A 19,958-nucleotide genomic window follows, 5' to 3' on the forward strand; every position below is an offset into this window, starting at 1 on the left:
AGGTCAAAACCCATATCGGCTGTCTCTCTCTCCAACTGCCAACTACAAAATCTACAAAATCTACCAAAATCAAAAGACGATCTCTGCAACAGACGATCTCTGCAACTTCCAGCGAATTTTCCGGCGTTCTCTGCAACTTCCGGCGAATTTTCAGACGATTTCTGCAACTTCCGGCGAGTTTCCGACAGTCTCTGCAACTTTCGACGAATTTTCCGATGATCTTTGCAACTTCCGGCGAATTTTCAGACGATTTCTGCAACTTCCGGCGACTTTTCCGACGATTTCTGCAACTTTCGGCGAGTTTCCGACAGTCTCTGCAACTTTCGACGAATTTTCCGATGATCTTTGCAACTTCCGGCGACTTTTCCGGATGGGCTCCAAAGGTCATTAGCTCCCTTTCTCTCCGAATCCCTCCAAATCTTGTCAATTTTGGAGGGATTTGGTTTTACTGTTTAGGAGAGATTTGGAGGGATAGGCTATCCCTCCAAATCCTTCCCAATCCTTTCTTTTCTCTCCAAAACCCTCCATCCAAACACACCTATCCCTATCCTTCCCTTTCTTTTCTCTCCAAAACCCTCCAAATCCCTCAATCCAAACGAGGCCTTAGGGCCCTACGAATCTCAAAAATAACACATCTTGCAGTTAAAAACTTGCAGTTGAAAATAGGGAGCGCGTGAGTGTTGCTGTGAAATCGCCTCGGCAATAGCATTACTCTATTTATATTCTAAAATTTTCCAAGTATATTAATTTTGTTTCTGATAACCAAAAAGTTGCTGACTACTCAATTGTATGATATCAAATTTTTTTTTTTTTTTTTTTTTTTTTTTTGGGGGGGGGGGGGGGGGGGGGGTGAAATTCTCTTATGAAATTTAAAATGTTATTATTTGAACATTTACTGTAAAGTTCTGACTTTTTTCCAAATTCAGCTACTCCTTTCCTGCAACTACCATTAAAGAAAAGACCCGATGACAATAAATGAGAATACACCGATAAATAAAAATACCGCTCGATGAGTTTTTTAAGAAAACAAACTGTTTAAATACAACACTTTGTTATTTAGGAATTGAAACTTATTGTAAGTGTAATTTTTCTAGTTGAACTAATATTAATTTTTATTTGTTTAATATTTTTTTTTTGAAAGGTAATGTCAATTCTTCTTTTCTTTTATGTCAATCTAAAATTTTTATTTATTTATTTATTATTATTATTTTGTTAGATAAATACTCACACACAACCCCCATAAAAGTCTATTACAGAACTGGAATAATTCGCCTGGAGGAAAAGCTAACGACTTATTGATTTAAAGTTTTAACCGGTAACCTTGGGAGTGCCTTGTTTTTATATAGAGGTAGAGTGAGAAAGATATATTTAGAGATAGACAACTTGGCAGATATGAAAATTAAGCAATACCTCGAACTTGATCAACAGCCTTAACCTTTCTCTCTCTCACTACTGTACACACAAAATCATTAAGATGCTAAATAAAGGAACTACCATTTTTAGTGGAATCATAAAAGATGCTAAATAAAGGAACTATCAGTTATAGTGGGTTATTTTGTATATCAACCTTTGACATTTCTTCAATTAGCACCAAGTAAAGATGTAATTGTTTAATTAACAAGGGTGACCAAGAATTCCTTCATTAAAGAAATTGCTCCCCATGGAAATTGTGAAAGATGAAGATATGGTATTATTTATTTATCTATTTATTTGTTTTGGAGGTTTAAATCCCTACTATAAATTCTTTTCTAACAAAAATGTGAATAAAATTATTAGTAGAATTAAATAACCCTCAAACTAACAACACTTATCATATGACTCCATATTTATGTTCCACCAGTTAAATGAGTTTTGAAATATCAAATTTGACATTATTATTTACTATTCTATTAAAAACAAATATTATTATTTTAAAATTTCCAAAATAACCCTTTAAGTGAAGTGACCATCTGTGGGTGGAAAAAACTCTCTTACCAATAAAAGGACAACATGTCATCACAAAAAGGGTCCACCACAAATATAAAGACTATTCAACCTTCAAGATGGGTTTGAATCAGAAGGATTGGGCTGGCCCAACCCAATGTAACAGGCTGAACATACCAAAGGGGTCTGTACCCTAAGATTTCCAGGCCCTTGTTACCAATAAGTCCATCTTTAGTCTAATCCCATCAAAAGAAGGATTATTATTTAAGGAAAGCAAATCATGTATGATAAGGATAAATATATTATGATTGATATTCTTTTGGCACAAGTAATGCAAGACCTCGAATAAAGAGAGACAGTTTTTTGCTTGACAACTATTAATTTCAATAGTTCTGTCATTCTTTCAATTGAGTTTGTAAATGTTGAGCAATAATTAGTTGACTTGTCAAAGTCGAACAAGTTTTTGCACACATACCATCCTCTTCATCTTCACCTACTCATTCTCTCTAAAACTCTTGGTGGGTGCGTGTCGTCGTCGCAAACCCAAAAGTTTATATGCAAATGTGGCCAAGTTTTATATTTAGAAATTGTAACTACTACCTTTCACTAAAAATATTGCTAGGGTGAGTAGGGATCGTCCCAAGGGATTGAGTGTCGTACTAGGTTGGGGAATCAAAATTAGGGTTAGTAGGTCGAGTGATCAAATAGTGGTTGGTTGGTTGAATTAAACTAAATGCAAATTAAACTAAAGTAAGCAATAATGCAATAGAGAGAATAAAAGAGAGAGAAATCTTGGGGTTTAGAGATCACCACTAAGCATATCTTTACTACATCTTTAATGAATGATTAATGAGGAGAAGAACATGTATTGCAACAACGTGTGTGTGTGTGGTTGTTTCAACAAGCATGGATGACAAATTAAGCATATATTATCTAAACAACATAGTGGATAGCACAACATATCAAATTAAGCCATTAATCCTTTCTTTAAGCTCACAATCCAAACACATCACAAGGTTAGAGATACATGTTACTTGCTTTTCATAAGTATGGAACATCAACAACAAGCATGGATTGTCCTCTCATTTAACAACTACACTACAACTAAGCTAATGGCATGAAATTAAACTAATTAAACTAAGGGAGAGGAATAATCCATCAAGCAATGAGTATGAGCCATTAAATAAACCACAAGAACGTGACATTAAGCACTATGTCTTGACAATCTCTAGATTTATAGCATCAATACACATAGACATGCATCAATAACACAAGAAATAAAGACAAACACATGAACATCTATTCTAGCATACATAGACATATGAATATAATGAAATGATCAATTAGAAGCATTAAACCATATAAATCATTGAATGAACAAGATATATATATATAAGTGTTAAGACATGAATCACAATACAAATCCCCTAAAAAATACATAAATCAAGAAGTAGAAAGTATGCTTAGGGCTAACTCTAGCCCCAAGAGGATGTCTAGCCACTCATGGATGATGTCCTCCAACCCTCAAGGGCAAGCTCCATAGAAGAAATCTGCTCCTTGGTTAATGAAGAGCCTCCAATGGTGTTTCTAACCTCCTCATCTTCTTTTGCTTCCTCCCTAAGAGTTCCACAAGGTATGATATGATATGATAATATGATGTGATTTTAATGCAAAGAGTAATCCTTATCCTTATATAGGTAAGTCAAATAACACCCAAAATGAGCTGGGGTCGTACAGCAAATATTCCTCAATGATTGGATAAAGGATAACTTTTTGTAAGCTGGAAAAACTTTTTCACACTGGAGAAGTTCGATCGATCGAACCTTGGACTTGGATTGATCAAATGTGGCTGAGATCTATCGAACTTAGGCTGGATCGATCCTTAATGGCGGTGTCTTTTTGGATAAAAACAAATCTGAGATATTTTGAGAGATATTTTTGAGAAAAGGACAAAAGCGGTTGGTAGGGTGGTACAACTGGATAAGATCAATCATTTGGATAAGGACAAGAATGTTTGATTGATCGGAGAAAGAAGTTAGATAGATCAAACTTTGGAGATTTTTGAAGTGCTAAGATCGATGAAAGTTGGATTGATTAAACTTTTATTGAGATCGATCGAAGTTGCTGAAATTTCACCCTTTGCTTCCTTTTGCTCTACTTTGCTCCTTTCTTTGTTTCATCCCAGAATTGCTTCAATTATGATCTTATTTGGCTGAGTTAGCTTGTTTTGGAGATAAGTACCTGAAAATGGAAATAACACGAAATCAATACAAATCGGTAAAATAAGATAGATAAAGGTCCTAGAATACCTAAGCTTAAGGGGTTTAAATAAGCACTTTTCAACGCTCGGAGAGATTGATGGATTTGGATGGATACTTTACATATATAAGATCATGGTTAGTATGTTAAACAACAAACTAAATAATACCGGAGGAAACGTCTCATTGTAATCTACGACTGATTTTAAAGGGACTTTTATCAGAAAGAAACCATAAACACCAAACACATCAATATATATATTTTGATGGTAGTATTGGGATGAAAATGGTTTATGTATTCTTACGATCTATTAAAATAATCACATAAATCACAAAAAAATAAAAAAAAATAAAAAAATAAATTTACATATGTACGTGGTAAACCAAAATCATTGCCCCAGGGCTACATATACAATAATAACCCTACAATCATCGCCCCAGGGCTACATATACAATAATAACCCTACAGTAAAGTAGTGACTGACGAGTTTTCATCCAAATTTTTAACTTGAGATATGATAAAGAAGAGAGAATATGATGCAAACTTGTCTGCACATGTTTTTCAATTAGATCCTATATAGATGTATATAATATAAAACATGTATATGTATATAACCTTACAAATTAAAAAACATACCAAATCTCCCCCAAGTTATTAAAAGGTAACCTATTAAATAACATAATTACCATTCAATCTACAAAATAGATTAATTTTATATAAATCAAAATGGATCTTATGATGTGCGGGAATGGCTTTGATATCACATGTAAACTTAAATATGAAATTATGCACATACATAAGACACATTGATATAAAAATAATTAGGTTAAACATACCAGGGGAAGCATCAACAAACTCCGTAGGCAGCTAGAAAATGAAGGAATCCAACCTCTTGACAAAGTCTAATCATTGCGTTACTTTAGATCAATATTAGATTTGAGAGAGAAAATTCTTATATATCTGTTATGGTCTTCCATCCTATACACTTTCTATTCACATCTTTCAATAGGGGCAAGACTAACTATATGGAGCGTATTATCTATGAAGGTGGGGACCAAGGCGTTACTATTCGCACTAAATTTGGGTCACACAGCTGATGGAGTTTGTAGGCATGCCAGAGTATATATACATATATATATATATATATATATATAACTCAAAATTGTGAACACAAACTATCCCTTTTTTATTGGTTGCTGACTTCAGGCGATTTTGCAAGAATGAGAATATGATGAACTCTTGGCTAGGTTCTTTTCTGCCTTGGATCCAAGAAAATTTAAAGGGTTTTGAAGAAAATTGCAATTCTTAAATGAAAATAATTTTAATGAAACAGCAGAATTGAAATTGAATGGGAAATAAAATGCAACAAAATTAACTTGCAGAATTAAAATAACTGGAATCTAAATAAGGATATTCATTGAATTTGGTTGAATGGTGTTGGTCCCACCTTTGATTAGGGTTTTCCTTTTAAAAGTTATAAAGTTGTTTCAGGCCCATCTCTGAGAGTTATCTTTGATTATGGTGTGCTCAGTGAATTATAGTGGTTTACTGTAATACCCCTAATTTTAAAAGGATAGTCTCAACATTTGTATATTTGTTTTAATTAAATTTTTAATTGTTTAATTGATTATTTGGTTATTTGTTTATTTGTTTAATTGAATTACTTATTTTAATTGAATTGTGTGCTTACATTATTTATTTGAATAAATTGTTGGTATGAATTGAGTTGTGTGTATTTGTGTGTTGTGATCTAGGTGACTTAATTGTGTGTTGGTTTGTAATTACGTGGTAATGAAATGTTTTATTTGTCTAAGTGGTTTTGTTTTATTTTATTTAAATTAAAGGACATGGATTTGAATAGTAGTAATGGAACAAATAAATGGGTCACATGGACTACCTGAATGAAGCTTAAATGGGTAAGGATTATAACCCATGGGCATTGGTTACATATATCTATATACATTGATGGGTATATATATCTATATATAAGGATATTATTATTACAATTAGTATTAATATTAATGGAGGAATCAAATTGATACATATATATATATATATATATATATATATATATATATATATATATATATATGGTTTTCTTTATTATTGGGGGAAGAGTATTCATCATGTAATTTTGAAAGATTATATCTAAAAGGTTTACTTATGGTAGTTAACTGGGGGTTTATTGTGTTAAATTTGCCTATAAGATCAGAAGGAGTAGGAGAGGTAAGCTCAGATTTATGTTTAGGAGGAACATAGCAAGGGTGAACAACTTGTTCTTCGATTTGAATTCCTTTTAACTTGGTGTCCTGTGGTTGTGGACGGAATCTAGAATTTTTTCTTTCTAGAGGAGGAATTTCACTTTCTCTGTCCATCAGATGTGCATCAGACCTAATGGAAGAAGTAGAGGGACGAGATCGAGTCAGAAGGCGTTGTTCATCAAAACTTATTCTGACTGTTCCGTCAATAAATTCCTGAACTCTATCAAGGTGACTAACATCATTTTGTATTTTAACTGGATGGTTTTCATTTTCAAGAAACCATTCATTGGGTAAAGAAATGTCAAGCATTGGGTATATATATATATATATATATATATATATATATATATATATGTCAAGCAGACTAATAGTTATTTTTATTAATATAGTAATTATATTATTTCCTTTATTTTTTCCTCTTTTCCTCTAAGTTAGAACAATGAGTTGGTTAGGGACTAGGATTAGGGTTGGCCTGTGTGACTCATATAATATAACCATATGCATAGTCTGTGGAGGCTGTTTTACGTACATAATATTAGAGGAGGCAGAGAGAGTATACAAAGATGCAAAAATTAGAGAAAGAGAGATAAGAGAGGAAGTTAGGCCAAAGGGTTTGGGCCGATCGAAGGAAGGAAAGAAGGAAGGACTGTTCGTGACTAGGACCAAGTAGTAGAGAGGGTTCAACGGCAACCAAGGTCGTTGGAAAACCTAGGAAGAAGAAGAGAGGGTTTTAATTCAAAACTCTTGAGGCAAATTCTTCTCTTACTCCTTCCCTTAGACTTCATGTTCTATGCATGCCTAGGTTAATTCCAGGGTTTAAATAGACACTAATTGATCTTATGCATGCTTGAATTGGATTAAAACTGAGTTATATATTATTTTGTGTTCTTACTAAATCTTGAATTTTATTACATGAGAACTTGTTTTAATTGGTGTTTAAGATATATAATATATTCAAATAATTATTTAGAGCTGCATGGGACTTCGTTGGGACCTTTAGGGACCTTAACGGGGGCGATCGGAATGTCATAAAATCGCCGGAGACGAAAAAGATGGAGGATAGCAGGAGTAGAGGCGGCTCTACTCGAAGTAGAGGCAACTCTACTCTGAGTAGAGGCGGGTCTACTTAAAATAAAGGCTGCTCTACTACTAGGACTTCACCTGTGCGTTGGTTTTGGCTACTGTACTTGGTTTTGGGGGTATTTCAGGGTTGTGTAGGTCAATTTAAGAGTTGTAAATGACTACAATGGACATGTTATATACTCATAATGCATAATTTATAATACTATGTCATGGACTTGAACAATATGAAATTTAAATAATTTGCAAATTATAAATAGATAATTTAATTGTTTAATGTTAATTTAGCAAGTTAAATGGACGTTGTATGATTTTTATCATGCATTAGTAGTATAATATATTCAGTTTAATGTCTGATTTTATTATGCTTGGTTCTGGATTTAATTGATGTTTTATTTTGCTTATTTCATCAATTATTGGATTGTGTGAATGATATAATTGCTTAAAACTATTTTAGCAATTTAAATGGAGGTTATATGATTTTAATCATATATTGGCTACATAATATGATTCTTTATATCTGATTATTATTATGCTTATTCTCGGATTTATTGATGTATTATTTTATTTCTTTCATTAATAATTAGATTGTATGGATGTAATGCACCGGTATGGGACAGTGGCATTCTAGGGACGGGTTAACTTATTAGTTAAGTCCTACCTATATTTTTATAAAGGGATGGATTAACCAAAAGAATGTTAAGTCCTACCTATATTCAAGTCAGATTAGCTAAACAAGTCGAATAGCTTATAGATGATTATTTGTAGAGGATTAATGATGGAGGATTACTTATAATTGATAGAATGGATTTTATATATATAATTATGATGCCATGATATGAGCTTGAGTCTCGGGATCATAGTTAGGGCGCGTATATTGCCTACGATGGATAACTAGATATAGTAGACATTTGGGTGCCCTGGTAGGTCTAGGTACACATGCCTATTTTATGTGCGATTTACATGTTGCCTTCTATTCAGGTTGAGACAGACCTATAGTCCAGTGAACGTCCTATAGTGTGTATATATATAGATGGACTACTTAGCTATTGTTGAGTTTACTAGGATGTATACGTGTATCGGATCTTTACTTGGACTATAGTAGAGTAGAAATTGTTTGTGGGATTGACCCACTATTATTTTTCAGGTATTCGTCAGGAGTAAAGTTTGTTCGTGCTGAGAAGGGATCAGTCTACTTCATTCCCGATTCTATATAGGAGATTTATTTATGTCCAGTTTTTTGTTATAGACAGTTATCACTGTTACTTATTCAGTTTGAAATTTTCTAAGGGTCCATATAGTATGGATTCCCGAGTTGTATAGTGGAGGATGGGATGTATTAGAATATTTTACTGTTTAATAAAAATTTATTCTGAGGATTTTATTAATGGATCATCATTTTAGTTCTTTCAGCAGTTTATCTGTTCTTAGTTATCATATTTGTATTCTGTGTTCGATTATTACCGATTTGTTTTTGATATCCTAGGGTATTCGGGCGTGGGTCTGGCCAACCCGCATCTAGAAATCCAGGGGTATCACATTTACAGGGGCAGTATGGTTCATTTCAAATTACTTGAGGAAGGTACATTGTATTGACAGTCCATTTACAGGCCAATTTGTGTGGCATTTCTTATTTAGCAGGTGATACTTGGCTATAGAGACTATCAGGGAAATTTATGTCTTTCATAAATATATTAGATCATTATACACTTGTTTGAGATACTAAATTGTATTGAATAACACATAAATTCAATTTGTTTGAGTGTACACAACTGTAGCTATAGATTTCTGTATATATTGACAACTGTCCTTCTCATGGGTATTTTGGTCTTCACAGATAATGAACACTTATGTAACACGTGTCATGTGGTCCTTGTGTGAGAAGATAAGGTCTGTTATGCATTGCTTAGTGATTAAGCTTGATATATCTTGCTGATATATATACATACACAAGTTATCAGATTATATTCTCACTATAGGACAAAATAGTGAGATGTACTAGGGGCATTGTAGTCATTTCACTCAAGGAATGTCAAAATATTCTTTTGAAAATGATTGATAGAAGTTGCCATGTGGATTTCCTTATTAGGTCAGGATTACAGATAGTTGTATTATATATATTTTTTGTTATAGTAATGAGCATCCTAATCCTTGTGTGAGAACCATTGTGAGCTACATTGTGACATACACTCGAGACACCAATAATAATGAATATAATATGAGTTTTGAGATCAATTTGTGAGCTAATTCAATGTAGAGGTCCATATGGTGTGTGTAAACATTTGAAAATGATGTTCAAGGTTGTGGATTTGCTGGTTTGTTGTTGTTGAGAGCTAGTTTAGAGGTCCAATCATGGCTTGAGTCTATTTTAAAGGTATCTAGAAGTTGAGTCTAGTTTATTTTACCATTTCACAATTGCAGAACCTGTGTTCATATACATATTCTTGCTGTAGTTGAGTTTGATGTCTCAAACCTCCATCTGTGCTTGTTTTTACTGGTTTAACATTCTGATATGAGCCTATATACTTGATATATTGCTGTGAGTTGCACACTTATCATCTGAACAAGTTTATATAGCTAAATTAAGGTTTTACTAGTTAATTTTTGCACAAGAATATGGCCTTCTGTGGTCTTTTCTAATATTCAATTATCACCATTTGAAAATTTCCAAAAGAAATATATATTGACGAGTGCGTGCCGTCGTCGCAAACTTGAGAGTTTATATGCAAATGTGGCCAAGTTTTACATTTAGAAATTGCCACTACTACCTTTCACTAAAAATATAGCTAGGGTAAGTAGGGATCGTCCCAAGGGATTGAGTGTCGTACTAGGTTAAGGAATCAAAATTAGGGTTAGTAGGTCGAGTGATCAAAATAGTGGTTGGTTGGTTGAATTAAACTAGATGCAAATTAAACTAAAGTAAGCAATAATGCAATAGAAAGAATAAAAGAGAGAGATCTTGGGGTTTAGAGATCATCACTAAGCATAACTTTTCTACACCTTTAATGAATGATTAATGAGGGGAAGAACATGTATTACAATATGGAGTATGTGTGTGGTTGTTTCAACAAACATGGATGACAAATTAACCATATATTGTCCAAACAACATGGTGGATAGCACAACATATCAAATTAAGCCATTAATCCTTTCTTTAAGCTCACAATCCAAACACATCACAAGGTTAGAGATACATGTTACTTGCTTTTCATAACTATGGAACATCAACAACAAGCATGGATTGTCCTCCCATTTAACAACTACACAACAACTAAGCTAATGGCATGAAATTAAACTAATTAAACTAAGGGAGAGGCACAATCCATCAAGCAATGAGTATGAACCATCAAATAAACTACAAGAACATGACATTAAGCACTATGTCTTGACAATCTCTAGATCTATAGCATCAACACACATAGACATGCATCAATAACACAAGAAATAAAGACAAACACATGAACATCTATTCTAGCATACATAGGCATATGGATAAAATGAAATGATCAATTGGAAGCATTAAACCACATAAATCTTTGAATAAACAAGATATATATATATATATATATATATATATATATGTGTGTGTCAAGACATGAATCACAGTACAAATCCCCTCAAAAATACATAAATCAAAAAGTAGAAAGCATGCTTAGGGCTAACTCTAGCCCCAAAAGGATGTCTAGCCACTCATGGATGATGTCCTCTAACCCTCAAGGGCAAGCTCCATGGAAGAAATCTGCTCTTTGGTTGATGAAGAGTCTCCAATGGTGTCTCTAGCCTCCTCATCTTCTTTGCTTCCTCCCTAAGAGTTCTCTAAGGTATGATATGATATGATGTGTTACAATATGATATGATGTAAAAAGTAATCCTTATCCTTATATAGGTAGGTCAAATGACACCCAAAAAGAGCTGGGGTCGTATAGCAAATATTCTCCAATGTTTGGATAAAGGATAACTTTTTGTGAGCTGGAAATTTAACTTTTTCGCACTGGAGGAAGTTCAATCGATCGAACCTTGGACTTGGATTGATTGAACATAGCTGAGATCTATCGAACTGAAGTTGGATCGATCCTCAATGGCAGTGCCTTTTTGGATAAAAATAAATCTGAGATATTTTGAAGATATTTTTGGAAAAATGACAAAAGTGGTTGGTAGGGTGGTACAACTGGATAAGATCAATCATTTAGATAAGGACAAGAATGTTCCATCGATCAGAGAAGGAAGTTGGATCGATCGAACTTTTCTTGAGATCGATCGAAGTTACTGAAATTCCACCCTTTGCTTCATTTTGCTCTACTTTCCTCCTTTCTTTGATTCATCCCAGATTTGCTTCAATTAAGCTCTTATTTGGCTGAGTTAGCTTATTTTGGGGATAAGTACCTCAAAATGGAAATAATATGAAATCAATACAAAACGGTAAAATAAGATAGATAAAGGTTCTAGAATACCTAAGCTTAAGGGGTTTAAATACGCACTTTTCAGCGCTCATCACACCCCCAAACTTAAATATTACTAGTCCCTAGCAATGAACTAGAAAGTAAAGGAATGAAATGAGCAACTAAACAATTATAACTAGAAAGCAATAAATGGATAACGCCACTTTCGTAGGGAACACGATTGCATTTAGGGTATGCAACAACCCTTTTAAACTCCTAGGTTATCCCTAGTGGACGAGTGAAGTCTCGTGAGGGTTTCCAGAAATGATACCCACAAACATTAAGCTCATTCTTTCAAAAGAGGCACTAATATTGCAAACAAGCATTGGGAGAAAACTACCTCAAGTATGCAATGTTTCAAACATTTCTAAGCAATCTTCCAAAATTTCAACATCAAGCAAGCAAGTATGGTCCTCCACACATTAAGACAATGATCATGCAAATCAAAACAACTTTAGAATCCTTTTTGAGTGGACTGGCATCAAGTGTGTTGCTATCTTAGCCAACTAAAGAATTAATCACATCCTTACCCTCAAACTAGCACACAAATCTAGTACCGATCATCAAGACAAAGAGTGGACCTTTTATTAAAGCTTTATTGTTCTAGGTGCACTTATTCTTTTCACTCAATTTTTATTTTTTTTATTTTTATTTTTATAGGATCAAAGATGGAAGCATGGTGCAATGTGTCGATCTATTAAGCTTTCTAGCGATCCACTAGGTGTTCAAACACCTCTACGGACTTATAAGCTCAAATCAACTAGGCTACAAATCAAGACAACCTTCATCTAATTATTTCCCACTTCTCACCTTTTGGGAAAAGTCTTCACTTTTTTATTGCTTTTGCAACATTTTTTTTTTTTTTTTTTTCCAATTCAATTATTAACCTAGAGTTTGGGCCCTCCACCTTTTGGCGCGAGAAGTTCAGTGCTTGATGAGGCTAGAATCCCGGCTACTTAGTGAAAAGGGGTTGTTATCCACCTTTATCAAGAATGAAAGCTTTCAATGCACTACTAGCCCAATTGGGATATAACCAATTCAATAATCAACAAAGCATGTACCACACAAATAAATGTTAGTGTGCGTCTGTGCTACTGTAGAATCCTAGAATGAATCTCAAAACAATCATAAAATCAAGATGATGTGGACCATAAGTGTAAGTAAGATATCAATTTTTCAAAAAATTTACTCCTAAATGGCATCCACAAGGCATAGAATGAGTATTGAACTCTCAAGTCAAACAATTTTTAAATTTTAAGCAATATAGTCCTCAAAAGATCAAAATCATAGTTAGTCATGGACCAATCATAGAAAATTCCTCAAATACACAAAACATGCTCAAACTTTGAATTTAAAAACAAACAATGCAAAGCACCATTACCCCTAAACTTAAATAGCACAGTGTCCTCAACGTGCAAAGAGAACAAAAGAAAAGAGTATACCAGTGCAATGAAGGCAAAGAATGGTTGGGATAGAAGTATCCAAAATGGGTGGCATAGCCCCCCCAAACTTGGGATTAACTGTGGTCCTGAAAATTAGCACTTGGATAAAACTCATCAGATAACAAAAGGGATAATAACAGTGCACAGTGGTCATGCAAGTGTAAATGGGATAGCAACTGAAAATAGAGAGAGGTATAAGGGTGGTCTTGAAAATTTTGGGCACTACTCTCTCTCACTGAAGTCACTGAGATGCACTTGATGGAGTCAAACAGACAGATATAAGAATATAAGAATATGATATCCATAAAGAAATCATATATATAAAGCAGGATAAAGTGCATAGTACATCATAAAATCAAAGCCGACAGACCAGCTGCAAAAATAATATATAGTGACAAAAATGTAACAAGTATCACAGATATATAAAATAACAGGAGGAAAGGGATAGAGAGATCAGGAAGAAGAGGTAGGACGGGCAGGTCGCGCTTCGCGGATGTCTCTGGATAGATCTCTGAATGCGGTCATGACATCCGTATGGAGGGTAGCAATATCAGCTCTAATGGAGACAGCATCCTCTCGGAGAGAGACTGTGTCAGCGCGGATAGATACAACAGCATCCTCCAAAGCCTGAAGACGCTCTCCAAAACCGGGTGTCTGAGCTGGAGCCTCAGGTGTGGCTGGATGGAAAGAATAATGATCCTGAGCCTGCTCCACATCGTGAATGGGTGACCCAGCTGGAGAGTGCTGCTTTGCGTCCTCGGTAGGCTGCTCTAAATCAATGTCTATGTGTACGGTAGTCGGATCGACTGCTGCGTCGTCCGCTTCTGGGTCTGTTGCTGCTGCTGTTGCCTCCTCAGCCTCTAGCTCCTCTACCGCCTCTGCTGCGTCCTCCTGTAATCTCTTAATAATAGCATTGTAGCTTTTATCCCAGTCCTTCTTCAGGAAGTGACAGGATCCTCGCTCAGGGTGCTCCCGTGGATGGAAATGATAGCGCTGGTCTAGTAGGATCTGGGTGATGAGGTGGCCAAATGGGAGAGACTTAGCCCTTTTGGGCCTCTCCTTGCTGATGTGCTCATCGTAGAGCTTCCTCATCACGCTCCAGATGAGCGCAGGGATAGATAACCAATGCCCTAAATAGAAAGCGTACAGAGCTGTCAAGTAGTCGCCTCTCCGTTGAATCTTATGGCCGGCCATGAAGACATTGCGGAACAAGACTGAGTCAAAGAACTATAAGTCATTTGGTAAATAGGTACGGGTGGCGAAGGTCTCGCCATCGGCATAATGACCTGTGAGAAGAACGGCCATATCTGCATATGAAGGCCTGTATAGCCTGGGATATGTCTTCTGTAGCTTGGGAGGGTAGTCATGTGGACAATGGCATGATCTGGATAATGTGTCCACAGTGATAGAAATCAGATGGCCATCAATGGAGGTCCTCAGCTCCGCTGTGTTACGCGAGGCAGGCTAGAGGTTCTAGAAGAACATCCGTACTAGCCTTGGGTACACCGGGTATGTGACAGAGGCAAGAATGGCTGCAAGGTCCCTCCGGAGTATATCCTCATAAGCTGATCGGGTAAGCACCGATCTGGAAAAGAAATCTGTATCGAAGACTGACTCATGCGCCACTGGAAGGCGTGAGTATCTGCGTAATGGCTGGTCTAACTCCTGGGCTGGCTGAGCTGGCTGTGGTGGTGGAGATGGTATATGCTCAGCCTCAACGTCACAGTGGGAAGGAGATGCGCCAGCATCAGAATGTAATTTACTGTCAAAATGGGGAGACTGTGTGGGCTCAGCTGGCTCCTCCTGTATGGGGTCCTGGGCATGAGAAGGACCGGCCTCGTCATCAAAAATCGGCCTACCTCGGCGGTGATAATGTCCGCGGGCTATGGTCTTGCGCTTAGCCATGGCCTGTAAAATAATTGAAAACTTGCAAGGGAAGTCAGTGCCAGAATAAAGGATTTAAAGCACAAAATAGAATCATGTATGTTAAGTAAGATAGACAAAACAAATAAATGACATAAATCTAAGGAAGTGATAGGATGTGAACATGCTAAGCAGTATAAGTGTAAAATGCATCCAATGTGGAAAATCACAGGCATTGGGCATGAATGAGATAGCATAGACACAAGATAAGATGCATGGAATGTGTATATGAAATCTGTGAAGTTTGATCAATCACAAAAATTGTGTGATTGATCTCTCATAATCGATCTGAGAAATTAAGTAGCTAAGTTCGATCGATCTCACTCGATCGATCTGAGAAATATGTTCGATCGATCAAACTCTGCGAAGAACATGGACAGTCACAGATCTGTGACGTGGACGACACGGGGCCTTCACGAACATAGTCGTGGGCCCATCAACACAACAAATCATCAATCCTATTCACCTAATGAAGGCCCATACTCCCAAAATCAAATTGAAAATACAAAATCTAATAAAATATATATACACTTATATACATATATATACAAAGTGAGTCAAAGCTTCATTAATGGAGGTTTTTAACATTAAAAGAGCATGGATCTAACATTTAAAGCATGTATGAAGTATATGAATGCTTGAATCAAAAGGATGGATTCGGATCTCACCTAAAAACCGAGAGAGAAGTGGAAACTCGAAGGGGTGAGATGCGAAATCTGAGATCCAAGAGGAGAGAGAGTGATTCGGGATGAGATGAAGCTCGCCGGAGATGGGGAAGATGGGGTGCAGCGGTGACGAGGGATAGGGTTTGGAAGAGGGTTAGATCGATCTTTGAAATCGATCTTGAAACCTTCGGTTTCATTTTATTTTTTTTTTAAAAAAACTTTCCCGAACCAGTTCGATCGATCGAACTGAGACCTCAGATCGATCGAACTGAAATGATCTCTCTTTAAATTTTTTTTTTAAATTAAATTAAAAAAATTTAAAATTTAAAACTGAAAATTAAAAATTTAAAATAAAAGTTTTTTGGATTTTTGAAAAATTAAAATAAAATAAAATATTTTTGGGATTTTTGGAAAATAAAATAAAAATAAAAATATTTTTGGAATTTTAAAAATTAAAAAGTCAAAACAAAGTCAAAGCAATGAGATGAAAAATAGAGATCGATTTAAACAAAATGTTCGATCGATCTGACAAAGAGCTAAAAATATGCAGGTTTTTGGGTTCAGAAATTTTTCTAAGTGTTGGAACTCAAGATCGATCGAACTTGAAGTTTGGATCGATCTAAGGACTTATGATCAATCTGAGAACAAGTTCGAACGATGGGACCGAGAGGTGATTTGGATGCAGGTTGAAGTTCGATCGATCGAACTCTCATCTGAGATTGATCGAACTTATGCAAAATGCTCAATCACAACATAAAAGCGCATGCAGTCCTAATCACAATTCCTAGCAATGCATATGAACCAAAAACAAGTATCTAGACTTCGCAAGAAATGAAATTAAAGATAGAAATGAGGGAGGAATAGGGTTTTGACACCTTACGAAATGTCGTGCTAGTGCATCCCCTCCTTAATGGGGTGATAAGTGCTTTGAACTCCACCCAACAAATGGTTCTTTAAGGAACTTGTTGGATTAAGCTCAAAAGATATTTTTGGTCCTTGGTCAAGAAAATCTTTGGGCTTCTACACCCTTTCAAAACAAGATTTTGAAACAACTTTCTTTGGTTTCAAGGTTGAAGATGGACTTTTTGAAACCTTGGTCTCACACAAAAGCTTAATTCCTTCACTTTTAAGGTCATGACATTTTTCTACAACATTAATCTTTTCATGCTTGTCAAATGAATTGGGAGTTTGATTAAAAATATTCAACTTTACCTTCATGTGGCCAAATGAGATCTTCATTATCCCCGTCCTACAATTGATGTTGGCATTCGCGGTTGCCAAGAAGGGACGGCCAAGGATAACGGGAATTTGGTTCTTAGGATTTGGAACCGGTTCCGTGTCAATGACAACGAAATCAACGGGAAAGAAGAATTTATCAATTTAATCAATACATCCTTGATGATACCCTAGGCTTTTTGATTGATCGGTCGGCAAGTTGTAAAACTACCGACGTTGGTTTTAAGTCTCCTAAGCGTAATTTGACATAAACCGAGTATGGAAGAAGGTTAACACTTGCTCCTAGGTTAAGAAGAGCCCGATTAATGATATGATCACCAATGATGCATGAAGTGGTAGGTGAACCGGGGTCCTTAAACTTGGGGAGAGTGTTATGCTGCAAAATTGAGCTTACTTGCTCAGTTAAGATCACTTTTCTAAGTGATTGGCTTTTGTTCATCCTCTTTTGGGTGCACAAGTCTTTCAAGAATTTGGCATAAGCCAGAATTTGCTTGATTGCATCTAAAAGTGGAAGATTGACTTTCACTTGTCTAAACACGTCCATGATTTCATTGACTTTGGCCTTTTGTTTGTCATTTGAAATGGATCCTTTTAAGGCATCTGGAAATGGAGCTTTTGGTTCAAAAACCTTTTCAGAATTTTTCTTTGAAGTCTCTTCAACACAAAAAGTTTTCAAATCATTTTGTAAATCTTTCTTTTCAAAATCACTTTTCAAATCACTTTTCAACACATTCTCATTTATATGGTCATGCATATGCAATGAAGGACGAATATGATATGAAACATGACTGGTGTCAACTTATGGTTGCCCCGGTTCACTCTCTTCATTGGACATACCCACTTGGTTGTCCATAATCTTTCCACTTCTCAAGGTAGTCACCGCATTGACAAGCTCTATTGTGTGAGTCTCCACAACACATTATTGCTTTTGTGGGGCATTCACAGGCATTTTTCCTTCTCTCTTGCAGTCAAAGTGCTAGTTATTTGCCCTACTTGGGTTTCTAGCTGTGCAATGGATTGAGAGTGAGAATGAAGTAATTGTGTGTTTGCCTCCAAAGTGCCCAAAGCGGTCAAAACTTTTTCTTCAAAAGCAGGACTTCTAACATTTCCTTGGGAATATGATGGTTGATTAGGAAAATGAGAATTTGAAAATTGGTTTCCTTATAATTGATATGATGATCTAAAACCTTGGGAACCTTAGCTTTATAGTGGAGGTGGAATGTATTTTCCTTGAAAACTGCCTTGGGAAGGGTTTAAGCCCTCCCCTTGGTTTTTCTAGGAGAAATTCGGGTGATTCTTCTAACTAGGATTGTAATGATTTGCATAAGGATTGTTCCCTTGATTAGTAAAAACATCATTTGCTTGTTCATGATGCTCACTTTGCACATGTCCATAGGGACAATTGGAAGTAGAATGTAAAACACTTGAACAAGTCATACATGTCTCATTAGATGCATGATGAGAATGGTTAGGGAAAGAAGATACTTGATTCGTCGAGTTTTGGTTGATAAAAAATTGATCAAACCTTTAAGATAATGATTTCATTTCTGTGGCAATTTCATTGGAGTGGTCGACTTGATGTAAGCCAACACTCTTCCTACCACTAGAATTCCTACCATTCTTCAAAGATAAAGTATGATGCAAAGAATTTTCACTCATACTCTCATAAAGACGCCACACGTCATCCTCATGCCTATCAATGTAAGAGCCACCCATGGAAGCATCAACCATGCCTTTGTAATTGTCCGATAAGCTCTCAAAGAAATATTGAACTAATTGCCATTTGTGCATGTCATGATGTGGACACTTCCTAAGCAATTCATTAAAACGTTCCCATGTCTCATGAAATGTTTCTCCATCCCCATGTGAAAATTCTCGAATTGAGGTTCTAATGGCATTGGTCTTAGATAGTACTTCTTCAAGAACTCTTGTTGCATTTCCGCCCAAGAAGGTATTGAAAAAGGCCTAAGATTGTTAAACCAATATTTTGCCTTATCTTTAAAGGTGAATGAAAAAAGTTTAAGCCTTAAGACCTCTTCTGGCATGTCCGTATATTTTACGGTGGAACATACTTCAAGAAACTCATCCAAATGCTTGTAAGGTTCTTCACTTGGAAGTCCATGATAGTTAGGAAGCATTTGAATGGTTTGTAGCTTGATTTCATAGTGGTGTGCTCTAAATGGTGGCAATTGAATGCATGTGGGTGCATTATATTCATTAGGCACATAATGATCTCTTAAAGCAAGGGGAGGATTAGCAATTGGAGGTGCAACATGGGCACCTTGGTTGCCTTGATTGATGGGAGGTAGTGGAGCATAGATTGGCCTTGGCATTCCCAATGGAACTTGGCCTTGTTGTTGTGGTGGATGAACATATAGCCTTGGCATGCCTAATAGAACTTGCATGTTATCATGATGCACATTGGAGTGGAGGATACCTTGTTAGTCTATATGACCGAAGTCCTCCACATAGTCCTTATTGTGTCCTTCCATTAATGAAATGGATTGACTAGAACTACCTCACCCCCTAGGATTTCGAATAATGGATTCAAGATGAAAATTTAAAGGGACAAGAGTGGGTCTCAATGATCTACGACCATGCATGCATAATGCAACACAATAAGCAATAACAACAAACACTTGACCTTCACTACAATGATCAACAAACTTCCTCCACATACAATGTTCTCATACTCCCATGCTTTAACAAAATATGCGAGAAAAGTAATTT

The 19,958-nt window shown here is 35.8% G+C and overlaps 1 pseudogene; it reads left to right on the forward strand.

Annotated features, from left to right (window-relative positions):
• Positions 1-19,017: 19,017 nt before the first annotated feature.
• Positions 19,018-19,116, forward strand: LOC132310783 (small nucleolar RNA R71; annotated as a pseudogene).
• The last annotated feature ends 842 nt before the right edge of the window (positions 19,117-19,958 follow it).

The sequence above is a fragment of the Cornus florida genome, unplaced genomic scaffold (assembly GCF_030987335.1).
Source record: "Cornus florida cultivar Cherokee Brave unplaced genomic scaffold, ASM3098733v1 CherokeeBrave_3.0.0_Hap2_Chr05, whole genome shotgun sequence".
NCBI classification, from domain to species: Eukaryota; Viridiplantae; Streptophyta; class Magnoliopsida; order Cornales; family Cornaceae; genus Cornus; species Cornus florida.